This window comes from Bombus pascuorum, chromosome 8, assembly GCF_905332965.1.
Source record: "Bombus pascuorum chromosome 8, iyBomPasc1.1, whole genome shotgun sequence".
NCBI classification, from domain to species: Eukaryota; Metazoa; Arthropoda; class Insecta; order Hymenoptera; family Apidae; genus Bombus; species Bombus pascuorum.
In genome coordinates, this window is record NC_083495.1 from 16,954,622 (window position 1) to 16,979,837 (window position 25,216).

Below are 25,216 nucleotides of genomic sequence, written 5' to 3' on the forward strand. Positions count from 1 at the left end.
TTTGCATATTGTATATAGCAAATTATAGTATAGGAACGACTTTATCGTCTACGCGCGTGTCTTTAGCTTCTAATTTAGACAAAAATAGAAACTCGAGACCTGGAACTCCAGTCAGCAGATTTTCCGACCAGACCTGTAATCCTAGCGCCAAAGGGAGAAAGAGAACGTACTTTCCAACCATCCAAGATACCCTTTGACACGACGAGATCGAAGAAATCAGTTTATATTCGCGTTCCGATCGAACACGTTCAAACGCGCGCTGTATCGATAATTGCGTTCGATTATTAGTACGTTCCTATATACGTTATGTACGTGTGTACGTAGCTAAGTAAGTGCGAAGCGCAGCATCCTGTGAAAACATACTTCGATAGTCCAGGAAATGGGATACGGTGCCGAAAGGTAAAACGTCCAACTAACGACGAAACTGCGTGCGATTTCTGCATCGTTTACCGATAAAAGTTTGCACAGAAGGTCCTGCGATCCGGGTCTCCTACGATCCTTTGGAATACAGGAGCAAGAACAGCGAGGAGGGCACACGTAGGAACGAGCAGTTTGTCGCGTAGCCGTAACTTCGATATCGCGAGCAAAATAGCAAGAGGAAGTTAAAAAAGCATTCCCTTTGTCACAGCTATCAGCGAATGCAAACGTGTTTTCACAGAGAGACGAAAGTTGTTCTCGATATAACGCAGAGCAAACAATCGGAAACTTGCTTTTCTCGCGTTACGATACGTAGGCACGTTTCCTACGCTTATTGTTCCGCGCATCGTAAATTTCGATCGAGTCGACCGATCGATAGGCCGGTTCGCGTTTAAAACGATTTATATACCCTTACAATTAGTCCGTCCAACGTGTTCCCTGTATCGCCTTTCTATCCACGTTTTTTCTTCCGTGTGACGATCCGCGAGATTTTGCAAGGAAATCGTACTCGGAGGAAAATTTTTATTCGCGGAATATGTTTATAGAGACGTTATTACGTATTGGAAGAATCTCCTCTCGAGCGGTACTTTTGTACGCTCTCGAGCGAATAATTAAGAAAAATTAATTTACTTCGTTGCTCTCGCTACACAGATTTTCTAACAGACTTTTCAAATACGACGATTAAAGCTTTCGAACTTGCTTTCTACGGAGAACCATTTAACGACCTTTGTAAACAAATTTCCCCGATACATACGTATATGGTCCTCTTAAAAGCCTTTTTAATCCCTTAACAATTTACAATTTACTTTACGATTTAACAATTTTCTCTTCCTATCGAGCAAATTCTCGTTCGATTCCACCTTCAAACTTTATGACGATAAAAATACTGTTCTTCGTTGAACCATGTTAATACGTACATACGTATAAAAAGCAATAAGTACGTACGTGTAATAAGATATTCGAATAAACACATACCGCGCGAAAGTTTCTCATCGACGTCCCTTTACAGGAAAATTTCTTCCTAAAGCATTCCATTTTTCATTTCGTTTAAACCATTTCTCATGCCGTCGAAGATACACTTGAGACAATTCGGTATTGGAAAGAAATGGCGAGGAAAAATATAAAGCCGCTATATCTTTCCTATCCTCGAAGGATATCTAGAATTTTCGCACCGCGCGAACAAATTCAACTTTTCGAAATTATACCGACGACCGTCGTTCAAATAATTTATGTAAATCCTTTGGGAAAAGCCGAAAACCGAGTCAATGTCGGAAAAATCTCGATATTTTTCAGTAGAATTTACTCTGTGGAAAACCGAAGCAACGATATTTGTATCTTCGATGATTCGCGTTGTTACGAATGCAAATATCGTTATCATTTAAAAGAGAAATTCTCATTTCGAGTTAAAAGAACAACTGAGCTCTGCCACAGATTTTATTACATTTATTATATATATTTTTATATATATCTATATATCCAGACATTATCTAAATATTCGTTATTTTTCGATAAACATCGTTACGTACGTACAGTAGCGGACAAAAGTTTAAGACGATGATTTGTAAACCGGATTACAAACATCTTATACGCATATTGTTCTTCTATTCGGTTTGTCTCTTTGGAATAACGTAGCTGTATGTTTGACCTTCGTAACCTCAGACAGTCAGTTGTTAAATACAAACAATGTAGGAGTTACAACAGTTAGTTACCGCCTAGCACTTGGAAACAGTGGACATTAGTTTAAGACGATCTGTGTAAAACGTGAGTACGAGTACAGTTTTTGAACATTTTGATTCTGGAATGTCAAAATCATTGTTTAGTGTACCTTTTATTGCTTAAAATTCATTTAGGTAGGAACAGACTATGGGTAAATCAAAGAATTTACTTGAAAACGAAAGGGAACAAATCGTAAGGCTGCGAAAGCAAAGTAAAACCTTCACCGAAATAGCAAATATAGTGAACAGGTCAGAAACAGCTTGTAAACAAGCTTGGTATAAATTTTTAAAGACAGGCATGTATTGCGATCAACCGAAAAACGGAAGACCACGGAAAACAACACCGAAAATGGATCGCCGGATTCATCGATTGAGCGAAAAGGATCGTTTTCGTAGTGCAAATAATATTGCTGCGGAGATAAACTATGAAAACGATACACAAATTAGTGCTAGAACTGTTAGGAGAAGATTAGAAGACTTTAACTTAAGAGGACGAAAACCCCAAAAGAAACCACTGCTGAGTTCTAGGAATCGAAAAAGACGACTTGCATTTGCTAAAGCTCATAAGCATTGGACAAGTGAAGATTGGCAAAAGGTATTGTTTTCTGACGAATCGAAATTCAATCGCGTCTGTTCTGACGGGATACGGTACGTTAGACGTCGAATTGGCGAAAGTTTGAAAACACAGTGCGTTTTAAAAACTCTTAAACATGGTGGTGGCAACGTTATGGTGTGGGCGTGTTTTTCTCGAAGCGGCCCTGGTCCGATATGTCGTATCAATGGAATTATGGACCGTTTTCAATACAAGGACATACTCAAGAACACAATGTTACCTTTTGCACGCAACAATATGAGTGATGATTTTATTTTTCAAAATGATAATGATCCGAAGCACACGGCTCGGGTTGTGAAACAGTTTTTTCAAGAAGAAAATATCACCGTGCTGCCGTGGCCGTCGCAATCACCAGACATTAACCCAATCGAGAATTTGTGAAGCATCATAAAAAAGACAGTACAAGGTTATAAACCGAAAAATTTAAATGAACTTTACTCTACGATTGAAACAGCCTGGAATAATATTACGGTAGATTAATATAAAAAATTAATAGATTCTATGCCAAGAAGATGTACCGAAGGGATAAGAAATAACGGATATTGAACAAAATATTGAATTTAAACAAAAATTGTGTATATTTTTTAACCAAAAATTAATATTTTTTGTATAGTCTTAAACTTTTGACCGACGAAATATTATACAGATTTCGTTCCTTTTTTATAACTTAGCTATTGAGCAAAATATCAAAATGAAATTTTTTTTCTAAGTGTACAAACAAATGTACAATTAGTTAATACCAAAAGTAGAACACCGTATTTATATTTTTTATGGAAAGTAAATCAATTATTTATTTCTTCCATTTCGTCTTAAACTTTTGTCCGCTACTGTATTACAAGCAACGTTATTACACCAAAGTAAATACTTGTCACTCAATAGGAAATTTATATTAATCGCTTGCATTTAATTAAATATTTATTATATCTATATAATCTGAATATGTAGCGATATTTATATAGGAAAGGGAAACGATTTCGTAAAAAACGATCAAAATATTACAAATTATTATTTTAAACGAAAAGTTACGCGTTTCTTGTAAATGCAACTTTTAAAAGCGAACGAGTTGTACGATGGTATTTTCAAAAATTGTTCGTATCACTCCTGCAACGAAATAAACAGATAAATATTCTCGTTAGGATTAATCAGAGTAGTACGAAACTCGAGTAAATCCGGAAGGGAGTTAGATGCGCTTCGGCTTCTCCGATCAATTCCTAACCGATCTACTTTCTCTTTTCCATCTTTGTTCCCACGCAATCGCATCGATACGCCAACTTGCATTAATTCGATCGCTGTGCGCGATAACCGAACTAAATAACCTAATAATTTATAATTAAACGTGCAGTAAAACTAATGGTAATCGCTAGCAGCACAGCGATACGTTATTTGTAATTTTATCTATGCATCGAGCGTGTTTCAACCAAAATTATCGTTACATTTGCCTATGTAGATTTAGCGGTAGATCAGCTTTTTACGTATAACGTGTTTATTTGTCGTTGAATTGTGCATAATAGATGAAGCGGTAGTCGGCATTATTTAACTATTCACTACCGTATTCGTGTCGCAATTTTCAATCGAATTCGTATTAACCGACAACCGTAATTCGTTCCATAAAACTTTCACGATATTCGACTTGCGACTGTATTTCACGACGATTCCACTAACCGTTTATCGAATTAGCGTTGAAACGCAGCCGAAAAACGATGTTCCGCGTCGATGTGGCGCGAGAGTTGGAAAAATAAAAATTTCACGCAAAGGTAAATCGTATATAAAAGTTGGTAAAACGTAACGAAGCGTATGAAATGAAAATATGCTTGCTTATTACTCTATGTTTGAAGCAGAGTGGAAAACGCGAAGAAAACTTTTCATAGAAAATATTATCATTCGAATCATGGTCGTTATCTGTTTTCAACAGCTTCGTACGTCGTTTTTAAATTCTTTCTCGCAACGAGTCGTACATATCGAAACTTCCATGTTCGACGTAAGAAGTAGAATGTGTTTCCAACTCTTTCTCGTATATCTGAAATTATGATATATCACGGAGTGATTTATAAACGATGCATAGATCAAACCGTAGAGTACTATGATTACGATGATTACGATTGCTAGATAAAACGCTATAAAATAATACGCGATTTTAAGATGTACGCAATTTTCTCGAAAGACGCTTCTTTCGATAATTTATACAAAAATCACTCGAGCGTAGGATTTTGCACGCTTTCTCAAGCTTTTTCCGTTACATTAAGTATCGGTTAATTAACAATGTTTAATAACGGTTCGTTGAAATAGTTGATTGAATTTTGCACAATGAACAGAATAATTCTTGCCATTCGCTATTCCGACGGTAATTTTTCCAATAGCCCAACTTTACACGACTCTGTGTGTTCTGAAAACTAAACTTTTACGTTTAATTCAAATTAGGCGTACGGTATTTAGCGTAGCTTCGACTACAGCACGTAAATGGTTGGAAGCGGTAGTCGGAGATATCTTGTGAATTTCGTTCTGCGAAAAACGTATTCTGCGATAATTGTCGCGTTTGTAGGAAATAATTAAGAGCAATAAAGTATTCTTTCTAAGATTATGAGAAATTGAATTCGTTTGATACGTAGGATAAATTTACACGATGCATATACGTTTCGGCACAACTTTAGCTACGTTTATTTCATATCGGAATTTTCACCTATTTTTTTAACATTCGATGTACCATATCGATGTAACTTTGCGATAACAACGAATATCGATTAAAATATTTCTCTTTTTCCGCGATCGTTCGTAAATCGGCTCTAGTAGATAAATAAAAAAACACGTCGTTTCCGTTTGGCCCGAAGCAGGAACCTACGTACGAGTTTTTATCTTCTCGACTAAATATCAATTTGACGAACGAAGACCAACAAAAATCGTAGGAAAAATGTTCGCAATGAGAGAGAGAAACAGAGCGGATGTTACGTTTACGTAATATGATAAAACAGGTGTCTGCGTGGGAGTATAAAAGAGCGATACAGTTTATAAACGTAGGATCGAATCTCTTTATATTTAACTCGATCTCAACAACGTAAAAATAATGTACTTAAATGAAGATGTTCGAACCTTTTCGCCCTTTAATGATAATAAATTTCAAGCCGTTATACGATTACGTTTAAATATAAAATAGCGATCGATACAAGACCGAAAAAATACTTTTTATCGGTTTTAGAAGCCTTCGCTACTCCGTCCTTACCGTGTCCTGGAAAATTAATTTTCGATCATTTTTCGTTCATTCAGGTTATAATTATCGTAAAAGATTTTCTAGGAATCGTTAGTAGCAAAAAAAAAAAAAAAAAAATATAAAACGCGAAACACCGTTTTGTAAACGTAGCGAGTAAGAAAACGAATGAGCGATACTTGTAGGAATACGAAGCATCTTCTTCGGGAGAAAGGTATAGGCTCGTAGAAGAAAAATAACTAGAAAAATCAGACACGAAAGGATGTTGGATGGCGGAGTTTCTTACGCTCTCCTCCGTGACCGCGAGGAAGAATGACTATCTCTCACGGCTCACGGTTTCGAATCCCAACAGGGCAGCCGACCTGATTGCCTTTCTAGCCTTTTTTCCTTTACACTTGCAGTTCTCTGCCAACAACTTGGAAAATTGTCCATCAAACACGTTGAAACTTTCTACGATATTCTAGTATCTGTATGCTACATACATTTCGTACTTTCGCGCATTTAACGATCGATTGGTCAGCAGGTGTTAATTTTTCAGAAGAACAAACATATTTTCGCGATAACATGCAACATATCTTTTTTCGTTAACGCGAAGGTGTTACGGGGAATTATAAAATAAATTATCCGATCGCTTTGGATTTACTTTTTTGAAAAACAGAAAAGTAAAGTATGACGATTACCTCTTTTAGTCTAATCAAATTTTATCAATAACATGGAATATTTTTATGCTATCCTGTTAAGATACAAAGTATTACACCGCCTAATTTATTGTTTAAACAAATAGTAAAATTAAATAGAATACTTGATACGACGATATCACTATCTAAGAACGTTATTATCTTTGACAATTTTCCGCAATGTCGTGCATATTTGTTAGTATATACGTACATGTATACGTACAACTATATGATGCTTAGTTACAGAATTATAGCTCTAGTCGTTACAAAAATAATATCAATTGAAACAAACGTTATCTTCTTGCATGGCGAAGCCTATTTATTCTGTGTAACCGACCGACAGGGATACGACTCGACTTTGGTAGAAATATATACCGTTTCCATTCTTAAACCGTTAATCGATATTTATATATCGCTATCGCTATCGGCTTCCTTGTTCGCGGGAAGAAGCGATCGCTGCTGTTCTTCACCTTTTCGATGTATTCCATATTTTCGATATCTCGTAAGAACTAAATGGAGGAACCTCGCGATTGACACGCGGTAAACGCAATGGAAAAAACGAAGCGAAAGAACGGCTGAAATTGCCAAACGGAATGTTTCTCGTCGCAGTAGTATTAAAGCTAGATTCGTAATACCAACGAATATCGGTTTCATTTCACAACTTACCTCTAGTCTCGGTATGATAATTGTACGATGACTTACGACTGGCAGCGTTCGCGTATAATAACCTTTCAACCCTCACGAGCACACCATTTTCACTCGCCACTTTACATCGTTCGACGATTCTATTCACCGGTATGAAAGCGTAAGGTTACGCATAAATGAATTATTATTCAGCAGGACGAACGACTCTCGCGTCTTATTAAACGATCCATCGCTGAAAATTTTCAACAACCTGCGCGAACGTCGCGTTCTTCGAGTACAAATAATTCAGTTTTTTCTCTTCTAAATATCTTGTCGCCTTCCAACTCGAGTAGATATACTTCGATCGAGACAGCTGCTAAGTTGCTCGTCGAGAAAAAGAAAATTGATCAAAGCGCTCCGAAACAGAAAATAATTTTACGAACGAATTCCGTTATAGCGATCCACCCTTATCCAAACGGCTGCTCGAGAATCGGAGAAAAATCGTTTCTTTTTATGAAATTTCCTCAGAGCGGGAACTTATTGGAACGTTTGGGAAAATATGTATCAGCGAAGACGGACAGCTGGAGGACAGCTGCGAGGAAACGAAAAAAACGTGACATCCCTTTTCTTTCTTTCGCGTATAAATCACCATAACTTACGTAACAAATTACCTACATATAGAATCTGGCAATCCCGATCGCAGGACACGCGTCTTCGACACGAGACATTGCACGCGCGTTTCCTCCAACGATATGCGCGTTCCCGTTCACAAATATTCGGACATCTTCTAATTTCATAAAAAACTTGATAATCGACTTAAGCTATCGGGAATACGATCGAACAGACGGAATCGTAGACGCGAGACACCGATTCGGCACGGTCGTTTGATTCACCGGTGACGGAGAAGAAAGAATATGCTTTTCGGACAAGCCGATACAAAGTTCGCGTCGATGCTCCGACTTTAACGCTGCTCCCCTCTATTTCTTCTACGTCCAAGCGTTATTATTTAACGTCACACACGGAGAACCAGAGTCAGTTCGTAACAGCGAAACACAGGAAACAGTGAAAGCGCACGATACCGTACACATGCGAGGAGTAACGCGGTAACTCGGATCGTAAAATATTCCACCGTTCGATGGTCAAAGCGTCGTAATGGGCGTAAACGCGTCACGAGGTTGTCGCGAGTTGTCGCGAGTTGTCGCGAGAGTATTCGCAAAATTCGAGATCGATCAACGCGAAAAAGCACGGCACGAGTCATCCAGCCAACATACGTATCCGTCTACTTTTAAAGATGGTTTCCTGGCTCTCGCGTAAGCTTCCAAGTATAAGCAAGTACACGCACACATACGTACATACACGCGCGCGACGTCCGAACGAACTCGCACGAGTTTCAATGGATCCTGTTTTCCTCAAATTTTCCTTTCTTCGTATTTTCTTCCATCCTATCTTTATATCTCTTTACTTTCGTTCCTCTATTTTAAGTTCTGTATAAACACGGCGATTTTTACTGCGCCCGGTTCTTTCACCGCTACGCTAAATTACGCTTTCAAGTTCATAATCGCATGTTAATACACCGTTTTTATTATCGTCTTCGTCGAGCTGTTTAGATCGTGGCATCGGTGTTAAAAATGGCGTTTTTGTTCCAGATATTTATAGCGTACGGTAAGATTTCATCTTCGTATCCCACTCTCTTCTCGCTTTCCTTTCAATTTAAAACATCTACTCCATATCTCCGCTTGCCTCGGATTGCCCGTAATTTGACTGTCGATATTTATGCAAATTCCTATTTCCTACGAACGCGGAAAAGATTTCCGCAGACCTAAGCGAAGCTTTATTTATATTTATTACTTTGCTCGTTGAATATCTACGCGTTGTCGCGATTACTCTACTCTGGATATTTTATACGCGTATTATCCGTGCACACTTGCATCTTGAAATTTGCCATAAACGTGTAAACACGTACAGTCTACGTATAACCTTTCGATACGCTAAATATCCTTTTGTCCTGAAATAACGCAATAAAATCCATTATTCGATTTCTTGCCTGTCTTCCTTATCGTTAGTCTCGGACGATTAGGCTTTTGTTAGAATCATCAAAGAAAGCTTTAAAAACTGAAACGCGGAATATTGGAGCTTGTACTTGCAAAAATATTCGAGCGTAAGAGATAAGCTACGTAATACGAATATTCGTATTGCCGATTTTACAACGTTCTTTCTGGAAATAGGACTAAACGAGCGATTTTATATAACATAAATTTTACGCTAGAAAATTTTTACGTTATAAAAATGTCGTATCGAACGAGCAAAGTATAAATACACGGTACACGCAGATCGTAGATAATACGACGGCAGAGTATCGGAGCGTTTGATTTGTATGCGATAGCTATAATAAATCTATGGAATGTTCGATAATAGCGCATTCTGCGAATACCAGCAGGCGCAGCGAGACTAAATCTATGAATCAAAGCGATGCTTGCTTTCGTACAACGAGAAAAGAAGTTACGCGATTACGATGGACCGAAGAACAATTTCCGTACAACGCGGTGCGTATCATCGATCCAGCGTTCGACGTTTTATTTATTTGCCAACGAAGCTATAAATTCTGTGGAATGTTACGAATATAGTACGAGTTAATTAATTGTAATTAACAGCTTGAGGTAAAAAAATGACCAAAACTTTATCGTTTGAAAAGCTTTACGTCGTATCTCCTATTCGCTATCGATGTACGTATCGAAACTTTTTTCTCCACGAACAATTTAATTCGTTTTAAACGTTTTCACGAGCTGATACGAAAGTTGGCATTTGAGCAACCGATCGTCTGGAAATCGTACTCGTCTAGTTCATAAATCGATGCGAACGTAATCGTATAAAATTATTCCGAACACGTCGCTTAATTTACGAATTAAGTTGTAACATCAAAGAGACGCGCTTTTAATGTGGCAAACGAAGCAACGAGCGTTTAAATAGCAAATATATATCGCGGTATAGAGGTACAATATATAATAAAGTATACCGTTATCGTACCCTTTAATAAGAAATTTAGGCTTGGAACTGTTTGCAAGCCGATTCGTCGTTAATTCGTACACTTTGATCAAATTCAAACATCGTGGTCTAAAATCAGTTTCTACGCAAGTATCTTATGAAATATCTTAAAAGTGAATTTTTGTCATCTCGAAGAGACGCTGTTAAAAAAAAAAAAGCTATCGTAATAATTCAAATGCACCCGGGTGCCGAATATTCTCGACCGCCTCGCTTTCCCCTCGAGCCGAATTTACGATGCCGGTCGAAAGTGTAAGCGGATAAGTTTTATCGAAAAATTCATAAAAGTTTCGTGGACAATGCGATATTGGAACGAACGGCGAATATCCAAGTGGCGAGAACATAATAGCCGCCACAGTTATAAATAGCGTGCGCCTTTCATGACGTAGCTACGCAAAATTGAAACGAAAAGTGCACACTTGCAAATTGTTCGTTTCATGGCCTTAAATCGAAGCGCAACAAAGTTCGTACGCTCTTGTTTGCGTGCAAGCGTTTTCAAACGAAACTACTATGCCCAAACGAACAACATCCTACTGTGATCATTGTACGATGAAACGTGTAGTTCGCGGAAAGGGAATTCGTCGTTATGCAAATGTAACTCTGCTGCTAAAAGTTCCAACGCTCGCTGAAAAGTAACAAAAAAAAAAAAAAAAAAAAAAAAAAAAAACAAAAAACTATAAGGTTGTCGCGCAAGCGTACCATAATGCATTGTATATCATATACCGCACACGATGCGACATCGACGTCGCATATACGTATAGCACGTACAGACGTACCGAACATAGTACATCGTAAAAGAAAATAAGAAACGATAAATAAGAGAAAAATGTTACTAAATCTTAGGAATTTAAAGATCGTTCGTATTTCATAACGGAGACGTCCAATGGACTTAAGAAGAGGAAAGGAAGAAAATATACATAGTGATCGAGATACCCTCTTCTTTCTCGAAGTCGGTACAACGGCGCACAGAATGCGCGGGATAAGCAGAAAAATATGAAATATCTAAGACACGGTACTCGTTATAATATTTAATAGGCGAGGTAAATTTTTGTTCGAGTTCTGTCTCTTTCGTTGTTATCGTATGTAATAAGGTCGTTTAATAAGAAAAAAGAGACCAGTCGTTGACGGTAGACGGCAGAAATTCGACTTTGATTTTCTTCAGAAAACTAAGAAAACGTAAATGATCGACGAACAGGTATATATCGCGCGGCGTATCGAATCACGAGTTACAGGTTTGTCGAGTGAATTTATTAACGAAGAATATCTTGCGTTAGTATATCGGAAACATCTAACGACGTGACGCGATAGCCATTGATAATTTCCGGTTGGGTCTGGGAAATTTCTGATTCCTTCGATAGTATGGAGCGGGAATACCGCTCGTACAGTTTGGAATTTCCCACTGTTTTTGATGCAATTCCATTAAACTCGGCCAAAAACCGCAAATTCGAAAATCGATCGTTGCGCGGCTTCGAGACGAATGTTCGAGCACCCAGCTTGTTCCGTTTACTTGCACAATTTCCTCCTATAATGTTGATCGTGAAATTTGCGGCCCACGACCCAACAATTGCGTTATTCCGCGAATTTTCGTCGATTGGCCGCCTAATTATCGACAACGACAGTTTCGAACGAAAACTTTTCGATAACCAAGCTAATGCTGTTATTTTGTTCCGGCCGGTGTTTTCAACGCAGAAATTCGGCTTTTGTTTCTTCGATATCGACGCGCGACGTCAAATTCCAAAGTTTACAGATAGTAGACACATATTCTATTACTTTTCTATTGTACGTAAAAAACGGGCATACAATTTAGCCACGCGCGGCAGCCTTTTACGAAGATTTGACTCGTGTATCGTCTTTGCGAGTTAAACAACCATCGATCGATATATTTGATTAAATAAGCAATTCGACGAAGAACGTTGTGGATTCTCTGATGGTCGAGGAACAGGTCACAACGAGTCATCGATATAACAAAAGGGATTACTTGATTCCTCGTTCCTCGAGATCTTTGAAACGACAATTACGATTGCCGACTAAAAGGGACGGTAAGATTTAATAAGATGGAAGAAAAAGAGTCGTTACTCACGTTAACATATTCGTGCGCGACCGTAAATAACTCCAACTGCAACTGCAACTGCAACAAAGATAAACGATTGATTTAGTCTTAGATATATCAACGCTATTAATTCGTGTATTATATCACGTACGTATGGTATGCGATCCATTAGAAACAACGACGGCCCATTTTCTATCTTGCGATAAATTACTAGATTCGTTTAACAGAGTCACAAATTTGCGAAAGTATCGTGCATTAGAAAACAAAGATGGAAATTGGTTACAGGGAAAGTACGAAATCTACAAAGCGACGACGTGTAATTTTAATTCAAACGATAAATATACGTCGGCTCGTTGAAAAGTCGAAGCAACCGAGGCTCGTAAATTTCAGCTAATTGCTTGGCCAAGGTGTGGGGTTGGAGCGAATAGCCATGAAAATTGTGATCGATAAACAAGATAAATAAAATACCACGGACGAAACGAAAGAAAAGAACAGAATGAAAACGCCGTTCTTTGAAATTAACAAATTATCGTGAATTTCGTTGAATATATAATATTTGCGACAAGAGTGTATGGAACTATGGACTTTGCTGCAACTGTTAGCTCAAAAATTTAATATCCGACCGATAAAAATCGAATTATCTTAATTTCGATAAAGAAAGGAGGATTGGAATTTTTGTACGATGAACCCAACGGAGCTTTAAAATAACATTCTACGTTCTACGTATCTAATTTGTATTAAATTCGTATCAAACCGTACGAAATCCGATAAATCTTACGTTTCGATTTAATGGATCTCGTACATCGAACGAATCCTCCAACTTGATAAAATAAATACGAAACTAAACGCGATACTTTTAATTTTTCATTCTCCGTATTTCAGTATTGGAAGTACCGTTTAATTCGATTAATTACTAATTATTTTAAATTTTATCCTTTAAATTTACACATTTGCATTTATTTTGCACAGGTGCTCTGTAATATGTAATTTATATTTTAATCGAATTCATTGCTTTTATCGATACAAACGAAATTCGGAATCCGATCTAAAGTGACTCTTCGTTTCGTATTGCGGAAAGGAACCGTGCAAACGCAACACTCGTCGTGCGTCGAGAGAAATTGGCGAGCTACGAAAATATTTTTAATTCGCAGAAACGGAAAACCGTGCGAAGAGTAAAATTCTATCTTTCGAACGGGATCGACGATTGAATCCGTCTTCCATATTCATTTCGGTATTTTCAGGTTTCGCGTCCAATGTAGTCTACCGAATCGTTGAAAACGATAATAGGCGACGTTTAACTTCAACCTGTGTCGATCGTGTCGATAGATAGTTGTGGTAACAAGCATTTTCAACGTTCATAATTTTCAACATGCGTAAAAAACAGCAACGATGGAAAACAATCGAACGTTTGAACGTTTTATAGCCGACTTACTTTACGCGTAACGCGATATGTTTAAATATATATATTTCGTTGAAACGATACCGCGGCATATTGAAATATATACGACGCTTTAAAGTAATTAAGAGTACAACTACCGAAACGCGTCAAACGTTATCACCTCGCTGTCGATTTTGCCAACAAATGGAAGAAAATAACGTTGAAATACGATATTAGATCGGCGATAAGAGGGCAAAAGTAAAAGTACAAGATCAAACTGTTGGTTTAATATATTCGACGACGATCGACTTTTAAAGTCGGTGAGAGTCAAGTTAAAAATTAAAACGTGGAAAGCTCTGATATCGAGCTGTGCGTTTCGCGAATTGTTGCGATCGTTGCTCGAGCGAATCGACTAGAAATGGAATTTCAATCGTCGTACACACCGGTTGATAGCTAGATGGATTTGGAGGCTCCACTTTGCGAGAGAAAGTTTAAAGCAGTTCAAAGCGTCAAGACGCATTGTTCGATGCCATTAACCAGGAACCGGTTTAATTGATTTCTTAAATTAGCTTCGATATATAGATAGACGGATGGACAGCTTAAATCGTGTGGCAGTCGAGGAAAACGAACGTGGAACGTAGACGCCGCGTTGGACGAAAAGGGCCAACAGAGAAAAAAACAAGAGGAGAATCAACGGTAACAAAAAAAGAAAGCAAAGAAAGAACGAATTCGACGCGACGCGACGCGACGCGACGAGGCGGCATTGTTCAAGGAGAGAAAAACGGAAATGGGTTTAGCAGTTAAATATCGAATGGAATAGGGGAGCAATCGGTACGAAACGAAGCGGAATGACCTTATTGCTTAGGTCGGCTGCAATCTGCAATTGCTTTGGTTCGTTACTACGACTGGCTACCGCTGATTCGCGGCTTTGAATTTCATCCGAGTAGTCCGCGCGTCGCATCTTACGCATCCGACGATACTCGTTACTCGTTCACCATATGCTCATTACCGACATCGAATTCCGTATCGTACGTCGTACGTATACTTTGTCACGTAATTTACGCTATAAGATCATCGGACAGTTTCTCGTTCATAGGCGGGCTCGAAATTGCGCAACGCACAACCCGATAAAATCTAATTCAAAGTACGTAAAATCGAATAATTAAATTTATCTGTAAAAGATTCTTTTATCTGCGTTACAAGGTTCGCGGTTTGTCGTACAGTTTGCCGTGTCGTGGATAACCTTAAGTTGGTGTTTTAGGGCGAACCCTGTATCGAATTGTCTATAGGGAGAGTATCCGTTGCAACGTAGAACGACGCGTTTCACCGTCGGATGTACCGTGCAGCGCACGAGTGGCAGGACGGCGGTTCTTTCTTTGGGCAAGAGATATCGATGCGCGAGGTGTCGAGCTCGAGTTACGATATCGGCAAAACGTTCGAGAACCTGTTCCTCTTCCCGTACATCCGGAAACCCCGAACAACGTCGAACGTAGCACCGTCAACTACGACAAACGCTAAATTCTCGCGTTAACAGCGCCGAGCGTTAAGCGTGAGAATCCAAGTGGCGAAAGCCCACCACTCTCCGTGTATGTACTTTCTTCGCCCAACTTTGATGTTTATCAACAGTTTCGTAACGCGTAGCTTCAATGGTCATTTGGGATAAGCAGGCGGGCTTGCAGCGCTAAGGGTCTAACAACTGTACGATACATCGACTTATGTAAGCTTTTATAAGAACGCGTTGCATCAGCAACACGGGAAAACTGAACCGCATCGAAGACAAGATTTCGTATATTGTACCTATAATAATCTGAATAAAAGAAACTAGCGTGATACCGAAAACGTTAAAATTTATCTACTCGCTTTTCGATAACGAACAACTTGTTTATATTTAGATTCCGCGAATCACAAAAGCAGAGCAGATACGAGAGTATCTACAAATACAAGAAAATGATTTTCTATGACGTTTAAGATTCCAAAAGTTCGGGCTGTTGCTCGACTATCGTAAAGTTATTCTATTTATGCTACTTGCTCGTGGTTACTCTAAAACTGAAATATACGTATTCTGAACTAAAAATAGTGGTCTGCAAGTTTTCGATTCTGGATGGAACATTCGCTATTTTTGAGACTTTGAGTAAACAAAAATTGTTTTTTTCTTCGGTATATTAGTTTCACGATAGGAAGAAATATAGAAAAAACAAGTAAGATATTCGAGCCTCTGACCTCCACCGGCTAACGTTTCAGATACGGACAGATACAAAAATGTTTCTCACGAAAGCGTTCCAACATTTCTAAATACCTTTTACGAATATATCGTGCACGTTGTAAACTCGAACGTTTTGAAATTTTCAATACAGCGTTAACGAAATATTTCGCCAGAGAGATTCTTACATTTGATACTCTATTCGGTTTTAATCTCCAATTTAGTTTACTTTGTCGAAACTAAAAATACGCTGTTATCGACTGTTGAGGTTTGTCTCGGAATAGGATAGAGAGGAACGCGTGGATGAACGTACAATAGAAATATATTTAAATAAGCGCAAGTATAAGTACAGTATAGTCCAGATCCGCACACCGGCAGCGTTACTTTACGAATATTTATACGATTACGAAAACTGACTCGTCTATACCTCGCTGCACCATCTGTGAATGGCACGTTGCTAGAAAAGGCTACGAGGCTGAGAGGCCCTTCACATTGATTTAGAGCTAAACAATACTCGATGGCTTCGAGAGCTAAGAAAACTAAACGCTAGAGAAGATGTAGAGTTTTCCTAGAAGCGAGTCCACTCGTTCTTACAAAATGACGTATCACCCAGGACAAACAGACGTGAATTTTGCGGGACGTGTGCGAGACACGGGAAAAAGAGAAGCTTACTGGAAAATGAATATTTCGAACCGAATCCGTGTAACCTCGGCCTTCTTTCACACGTACACGACACCTGTGCGATGGATACCGATTACACGTTACTATATGTATGAATATGTAATTTGCCTTCGTACGAATTTCATTGAATGTACGTATCGAAGCATAAGTAATAACTCGCGTGATTATTCCGCCGGCATTTCACGTTAATACATACGTGTATCGTGACACGAGAAAAGAGATTCGTTATTACCGTTTTGGTAAATTATTCTGGCGAGAGTAAAACAACCAAAGAAAAGAAGATTAATACGATTGTTTATGTTTCTACACGTACAGTAAATAATTATCCACGTCTTTTGTTCTTTGCATCTTAGATATTTACTTATCAAGAGAGCGTGGATTTTCATATAAATTCATAGGTTTATGGATCGAGTTAGAAGAATGGAATCTAAATAGAGATTTGTTTCAACTTCTAAACTTTCTATATTCTCGTAGATTATATACATTCTATGGATTTTTGAGCACTTATTCGTGAACGCCATAGAAAATATATAGCCGACTAGCTAATAAATAGCCGACAATTCTCTAGGAGACTCGTGCACGCTTGTACGTACCATAGAAGTGCAGTTAGATCCGTCCGCAGACATAAATTTATTTTTACTGCGGTGAAAATTCTGCAAATGATCGAGGGGAGCGAGAGCGCGTAAACTTACGGCGACGTGGTGAGATTCGAAGTTTTGCAGCTTCTGCTGTCAGTGGAATTGAAAGGCATTTACATTTATAGCGACTTCCGTCGTAATGAAATCTCGGTATCGAACGAACGCGCAACTTTGCCGAAACCATTAAAAAAATATTGTCTTCGTGGAAGGGATTAATAACGAGACGTCGAATGCCACTTCTCGCGACAGAGACTTGTTAAATATTTCCCTATTTACGGAATAGTCATTTCGCCTGTTTATTATTTATTTGCGTTCAACGTTCGATCGTTGATCGCAATTAGCGTTACGTCAACGACACGTAATTGGCACGTTGATCGAATAAAAGTTGAATATTCCAAATACGACTACGACAATGAAACACCGATGAGATAATTTCGATTCGAGTTAAAAGCCTAAGCAAAACGAGCATTCGACGCGACACGACGAGCTAAATTCGTTACGATATAATATGTTCCCATATAAATTTTAATTTTACGCGAGACGCGAGAATTTTAAACTCGTTTACGTCTGTCGACGCTCGATTACAATTTTCACAGCAGCTATAATATGAAATTTTACGTACGATGATCAATGATTTTAATAGTCAGGGCCTTGATCCGATATATTATCGGACGTCCGATAATCCCAAACGCGGAAACGCCCGCTTCAAATTGCAAACACCTTATCCTTTAAGGATTTTTTCGCGAATGCGTCGAAACGTTGCTTCTTGCTTCGTTTTATTTTTCGTTCGTTTACCGCGAAAGATTCTGTTTCCTTCTGTTATAATTCCGCGCATCGAACGCTTTTTCCCTTTTTCCATCTGTTCTCTGAAATTTCGACCAAGATTATTCGACCAGTGCTCGTTTCGTTCTCTGCCGTTTCTGTTTCGCGAATTCCCTCCCTTCCAACGTAAGCTACAGTCGTCCCAATGAAACGTTTACACGAAAATCGAGTTTCGCAGGAGCTGCATCGGATACGAAGCTCTCCGGCAAAAACAACGTATACGTGTACGTGTTTAAAAAGTGAGGAGCACAGCGAGTAAGTCGGAGAGTACAACTTTGATAATAAAATACGGTACGTGACTCGACGATAAAATAATTCATTCGTATATAGTCATATGGTTGTCAGGACGTATAAAATACGTATAAAGCAAAAATTATTATACATCTGTATATAACTAGGATGTAAAAAGTTAAAGAACAACGATACGTAAAAGGTATATTAAATTCAGAAATCTCCAACTACGTACGTATCTGCGGATCGGTAAATCTTTGACTCTACTTTATTACTTTTCGTTACTCGATGCTTTTTTTGTCATATTCTCGATTATACGAATAACATTTGACCTTCCTTTGTATCGTTACAATCTGATTTAACGTTTTAGACTTTTAGTCCGGTCATATTGGGCGGTCGTATCGTTAAAGAACATACTCCCGCAGAGTACCGTCTTACAACCCTCTCTTTTCGGCCAGAACTAATTTCTTCGATGATTCGCAAAAGGATCACGTTTCCGGTATCTTTCGTATTCTAAGAAAATGCGCAGGCGTCTAGCAATTTGAATTTCATACGCAGATTTATCCATAACGAGCATAACGGATCAGAAAGGGAAGGAACGTAGAAGGTAAACTGGAACGAGCAATGGATACGAACGTATAAAGGGAAGAACATTCCGAAAGAGAAAGCTGCATCCGCTCGTTTTACTTTGCGTTAGTAATTTGACAGTTTCGATTAGTCGATTCCTTTAAGATACTAGATTTAAGATTCATCAGCGATACTAATTTACTTCGTTTAATTACCATCATCGAGATCTCGCGCTTACGTACAAGTTTAAAGCGTTTTCGTTAATTGCTACTTTTACCTTATTGTACCATAATTAACAAAAAAAAAAAAAGAACATATTATTAATATTTAGAGTACACGATCAGAAAGAATAAGAATAAGAATAATAAAGTAACGACGCGAGAACGATAAGATACCATTTGACAATGAATTTAAAAGAAAAAAGATCACTACGTAAAAAATGAAAAGCTGCTTGCGTAGAAACGACCTCGAATCCAATCATCGGAAAAGTCGAAACGCCTATCGATATCGATGGATGCTCACGAAGCGAGTACAATCCAATCTGTGCATTTTCTCTCGCTAAGGCATGTAAGTATCGAGTTTGTGGAAACGAGAACGAGGAGAATTCGCGTAAGACATCCGACGATCTTAGACAATGACATACTGTCTTGGAGAACGTTGTTCGTGTACGAATATAATGCTGAATCCGACTTGGAGATTATGCTTGCTAAACCCGTGGATGCGCTTGACGCGATTATTCGGTATAGCGAGACATATATACGCGGGACGTCCTATAAGAACTTTGTTTCAATTTTTCGATAACAAACTTTACAACAAAGCATTTGTACGACTATTGTATAAACCGGATGTATAACTATTTATATTTCTTTGCATCGCGTGAGAATAACAATCCTTAGAATGTATTCAGCGAAACGAGATAATAGGTTTAAGAGATACCGAAGGAGAAGTTGAAATATTTTGTAGCGCTTCTTCGTCTAAAGCGGAGAAATCATTAACGCGAAGTAAACATACCGTTACGAATTACTTAAAGCGTCTGTTTTATCATTAACCTTCGTTGTTAATCTAACCTTGCACCTCGTCGAGTCCTATATTATTAAACTCTACATATACGTTAATTTATCCGCTCGATGAAACAGAAAATTACGTAAATCGTCGTTACTGCGTCGTCTATCGCGTTGGATAACGTTCGCTTAATTTTTATATCATCAATTTCCTAGGCTTTTTCGAACGTTTTATTTACAATTTTTGCGTTAATTATGCGAAAATACTTTCTAATTGTCCGAATGTCGTTGAAATACGAGCACTGTACAGTTTATATAAAACAGGTATGAACAGGTGTCTATAAGACATATTTAAGTTTGTGCGACTAACTTATTTACATGTAAATAAAAGTAGTGAAAATCGTTTACATTTTCGTATGTTTAGCTATATATGTAGGTATATGTTTCAAAGATTAAACGCAAAGATACAAAGGGACGGTAATTTATTTCCAACTAATTTTTACCTTCGTCGCGTACTCGGTCAGATTTCGGAAGAACAGAAAACCAAAGTGGCAGGTAAGTAGCTAAAAACGTGTTTCTAGCATTACGAAGATCGTTTTCATTGAAAACGTTCGTTTCCAAAGGAATTACACGCGTTACTTTGGAACGAAGCGGTCTAAAGCCATAGAAAGATAACGAATGAAAATACAGAAAGATGACGAGACTTCTATAGCAAGATTACAAACATAATAACTCTTGGTGTACGCGAATAGTAATATTTTTGCAAACCAAAGGTAGATAACCAAAATCATATATCTTCCAATCTACTTTTTAAACGTTTACTATTTTAAAAATAATAGCTGTACGTAAAGTTACTGCTACTTTACGGTAAACGCTGTACAATTATCGTTATAAATCACTCACGGAACGCTGAACATCTTAGTGGAACCCGTGGAACCATAAATCAAAAAGATCGAGATCTTTGAAGCTGGTGAAGGCAAATTAATTGGATTTCTTTGTTCTCTCTATTCTTTATGAAAAATTCTACGCGAATATCGTGAATGTGAAATATAGGTTAATCGGAAGTCGGCTTTACCAAGAAACGAAGAAAGAAGAAACGAAGAAGAGAAAGAAGAAAAGATTTGAAAGAAAGAAACGATTCTTTGCCACGTAAAACTGCGAATGGATAAATATAAGAGGAAATATCGTAGCGCGTAATTCGTTATGATCGAACTGTACGAGCAATAGATACATCGATTCGTTCGGCAACCGATTTTGTTCGAAATATGTGGACAGCGAAGGAAGAGAAAGGCTATTTAGGACAAAAACAAACTAAAGATTGTGCTTTTAACGATTTAAATAATACGCGAAACGTTCGTGTTGTGTAAACGTTAAAGCGAAACCGTTCCACGTGTTAAATCATTTAGGAGGCAAGCTTCGGAAACACGTTTATTTATGTTTTTGAAAGAACAATATTTGATGAAATTACGATATATATACATTGTAGAGTGATATTTGTTTATGCTAGAAATTCTTTAAAAGCTTTCATCGTATTTGAAACACGGCGAATAATTTCAATTTCTCGAAAGTAAATACTTTCGACGCTATATTAGAGCCACGTAGACGAACTTTGTACGAATATTTTCATTTCGTGATATTTGGAACATCCGTTGCGCGCGTTATAAAAGGACTACGGTACGAGAATAATTAAAAAATTTCGAAATAATTTAATAACGCGTTTGAGACAACGCAATAAGAAAGTAAATGTGTATGTGAAATTTAAACCTCGTGCTTCGTCTTTTCTTTTAAGTTGGCGCGTGGCACGATACGTACGCACGTATATCGCGATATCCTTGCTTCAAATTTCCCTTCGAGTATGTATATGCTTCGAACTCGATGAACCCAGGGTTCTGAAAAATTAAATATTTTTATCGATGTTTATACCGATCATCGACTAAACTTTGATTGGCTTCGATAAACGCTACTTGATAAATTATGATATATTCGAAGCACGGACATTTGTCAAATACACGTTCCAGAATATAGATATTCTATGGAAATTACTAGAACAGTGGTCCTCGAATCGATCTTATTTTACATCTCAATGAACGTTTACCTTCAATTTATCGAAAACGTTAAAGAAACCTGCGGTCTAATACGTCTCCTTCGAATTCACGCATCGTCTTTGTTAAATCACAAAGGTGCAGCGGCACATTTCCATTCTTATTACATTTTGCAATTTCTCGTCTCCATAATTAAATGTCTTCTTGCGCATCAAGATCAAGACGTTCGTTTCAAGCTTGGTACGGCACTTAAGCGCTTCCCTGCATCTGACATCGACCTGCTTACACATTACACATACTCTCCATCTCGCTCTTCCGTCGCTCGCGCGCTTCCTCCGCTAATTATCATATTAAAAATTGCTTCGAGCAATTTCCAGTTTCGTCTTTTTCATTTTTTTTATTTGCCAATTTCACACCCAATCGTCGCGCATTCATATATGCTTTGCTACGTTTTGCAAGCTTCCAAGGCTTGTTAGCGGATTTCGTTCTTACGTTCGCTGGAATTTTTATTTAACCATTACGTTTTCATATTCTTTGCTTCGAACGAATTTTACTTTTTTCTTCGAGTAGTCGGTTAATGTAATTTTTAAAAAAAGTAGATGGAAAGGTAAAATTAAATGGAAATACGTAACGTGTCACATATTAATACGCATATATACTCGCGTATATACAAATGGACAGGTATTTAGATCTGTGCAAGCAGAAATAAATCTCCGTTAAGGGCTCGAAAAAACAAATAGTCATTTTCGAACGCAAAATATAATAAACGGTTCAACGAAATATAGTAACGGATTCGTATTATTATTATTTAAAAAATTTTAAACAAACTTCTTTTTTATCGCTGTAGGTTTCGTATCGGCAGAGAGACGACGAACATTTTTCAATGGCGCGCCAACGACTGTAAATCCTTGATCGATCCCTTTGTATTACACGTGTTTATCACACTCTTGAATAAAGTTTTATCGTTAAATGGCCCATGTTTATATATTCGTTCGCTCGTTTATAACATCGTTCGCTCGATTACATTCGTAGAATACACTGACAAAGTTTAGTCGTTAAACCCTGAGACACTCTGTATATCTAATCAGAGAGTTTGCTATTCGAGAGCAGAATGCGACAGTCCGCGCGGATAGTCCAACCGAATTAACTTTTTTTCAGGAACAAATTAACGGCAGAAGCGTTTTTCCAGAATCTGATTATCTTATTTTCAGCCGCTAAATAACGTCGAACGAGAAAATAGACGTTATTCGTCTTTCCTTTTTTCCAGTAACTCCAAATTGAAAAAATAAAATTGTCTTTCTACGTGCTGTAGTCGCCGAGATAGCGCGACTTTTTCCATTAGTTACAATTTCCTCGCGGACTCTCAACATTCTCCGACCGTCCGCTGCGAAAGAGGTACAACGGTTTATAAAAGTTTTTCCATTCTTTCTCGATGTACAATCGATACGACGTACGAAAAATCTACGTACACGTATTGCAAGTAACGAATAGCAAAACGATGTCTGTCGCATCTCGAAATTTTTTAACGGTTTAACGTTGGCGATTTTTCGGAAGCGATTGATCCTAGAGAAATCGATAGAGACAAATTCCATTACGGTAAGATGAAAAACGCCTATTGCATTTTACAACTAAGCGAAAACGATTATCGTTGCGAAATTTGGCACGCTCTTCCGATACGACTAGTACTCGCTTAAAGTTATCGACGATTTAAGAAAACCGCGCTTTCTACCTTTTTTAAATTTTCATTAGCTACAATTTTCTACTAAAAATTTTTCACGTACGACAGATTACTAGTATCTAAGAGATATAAAGCGAAATGTAAAAAAAAAGTTGCGTTTTAATCGATATTTTGTTTACGACGCGGCGGAAGAAAAATTGTTTCAAAGTCTTCTTATATACGCTTATTTTGTTTTGAATATCGTTTCTTTTTTTTTTTTCAGGCTTAATTCGACCGGATTAAGAACAGAGCGTGTACCTCGAGTGGGTGCTAGTAACTAATAAGCCGGTAATTTCGAGCGAACGTGTAAAAAAAGTTTCCGAAGCGATTATACGCGACCGAGGTGAAAACTAACAGCAACTGGTCTTGTTCGTAATGTTCGGCATTCAATTTCGAGGGATAAGCCGGGCAATTCGTTGATTCGAGAGAAAATGCAAATGCGACTTGTACACCGAGAGCGTTCACGGATTAATCAGATACTCGTTGTGCTTTTTTTTTTTACGATCTCGCGATATGGAAAATGCGATGCACGTACGTATTCGAGATCTGCACATGACAAGCGTTTCAAACGCACATATGCGGATATCGAGCGAGCCGACGCGCCGCGTCAACAGAAATAGAGAAAGAAGAGAACGAGAGAGAGAGAGAGAGACAACGACGCTTGGAAATACTCGTTGCTAGTCAAAAGATCTTTTCCCGTTTTTCTTTTCTCAAACTGCATTAAATAACACAGATAAATAAATTACTTTCAACGATCCGTTTTTCAACGATAGCCTTATTGTCGGTGGGAAATTTATTTATCGCGAGCCACGAGATTCGAAATGGATAAAATGGACGAACGTTTTATAATATCGTTACATAAGCCATTTCCACGCATATAATTTAATACGCGATCGTGCTATTTGGTTCGGCGTTGGCGATAAATATTCCTCGATAAAGCAACTTTGATAACGTACACGTATTTATCTTATAATTATCGTAAGGATAGAGCGAAGCTGGCGTCGTCAACACGCGCACGTATACATATTCATGTGAATAATTATTTGACAGACTCGTAGCTTGATGCACACGGACAGCGATGCTTGCTCACGTAGCCGTAAGGCTCGTGTGCTTTGAACAGAGTTACCGTATCAGAAGTCTGACATAACGCAATTTGTTCTACTTGGCTGCCGAAGACGCCTTCCGTTCGAACCAACCAACGTTATATTTCTTATTTCACCTTCGCGAGAAACTTTTTCTTGCTTTCTCATCCATTTTTACATCATAGTGCGATTATAGTCGATATAGTCAACTTGAAATTTCGCTAACGAAACGCGGATCAATTCGACGATCTCGTTTTTTATACTTTTAAGGACGATCGGTTCCAACCATTTCACTCGTCCAGTTTCCTCCGATTTCTCTCGCGCTAGTCTCGTAATTTAGTTTGATCGCATTTGCGTTTCCATTCCAACCTAGAACGTTCGTTTATTCGTCTTGTTTAAACTAAGCCGACCAGAGTACTCGCAAAGAGTTTGGCATTCAAATTTTTATGACTTTGATAAACGTTGCTTTAAGATTTCTGATATTCCAAGCCATCGACTATTTTATTAAAATACACGTATATAA

General features: G+C 38.0%; 2 protein-coding genes across 3 annotated transcripts in view; one reads left to right on the forward strand and one right to left on the reverse strand.

Moving 5' to 3' along the window:
• Positions 1-25,216, forward strand: part of LOC132909575 (small ribosomal subunit protein uS10m) — a 262,722-nt gene that overhangs the window by 132,965 nt on the left and 104,541 nt on the right. The window lies entirely within an intron of this gene.
• Positions 1-25,216, reverse strand: part of LOC132909518 (1-phosphatidylinositol 4,5-bisphosphate phosphodiesterase epsilon-1-like) — a 125,317-nt gene that overhangs the window by 75,217 nt on the left and 24,884 nt on the right. For both annotated transcript variants that reach the window (XM_060964388.1, XM_060964387.1), the window contains exon 2: positions 12,365-12,412. The gene's annotated coding sequence lies outside the window, so the exon portion shown is untranslated. The remainder of the gene's footprint in view (positions 1-12,364; positions 12,413-25,216) is intronic.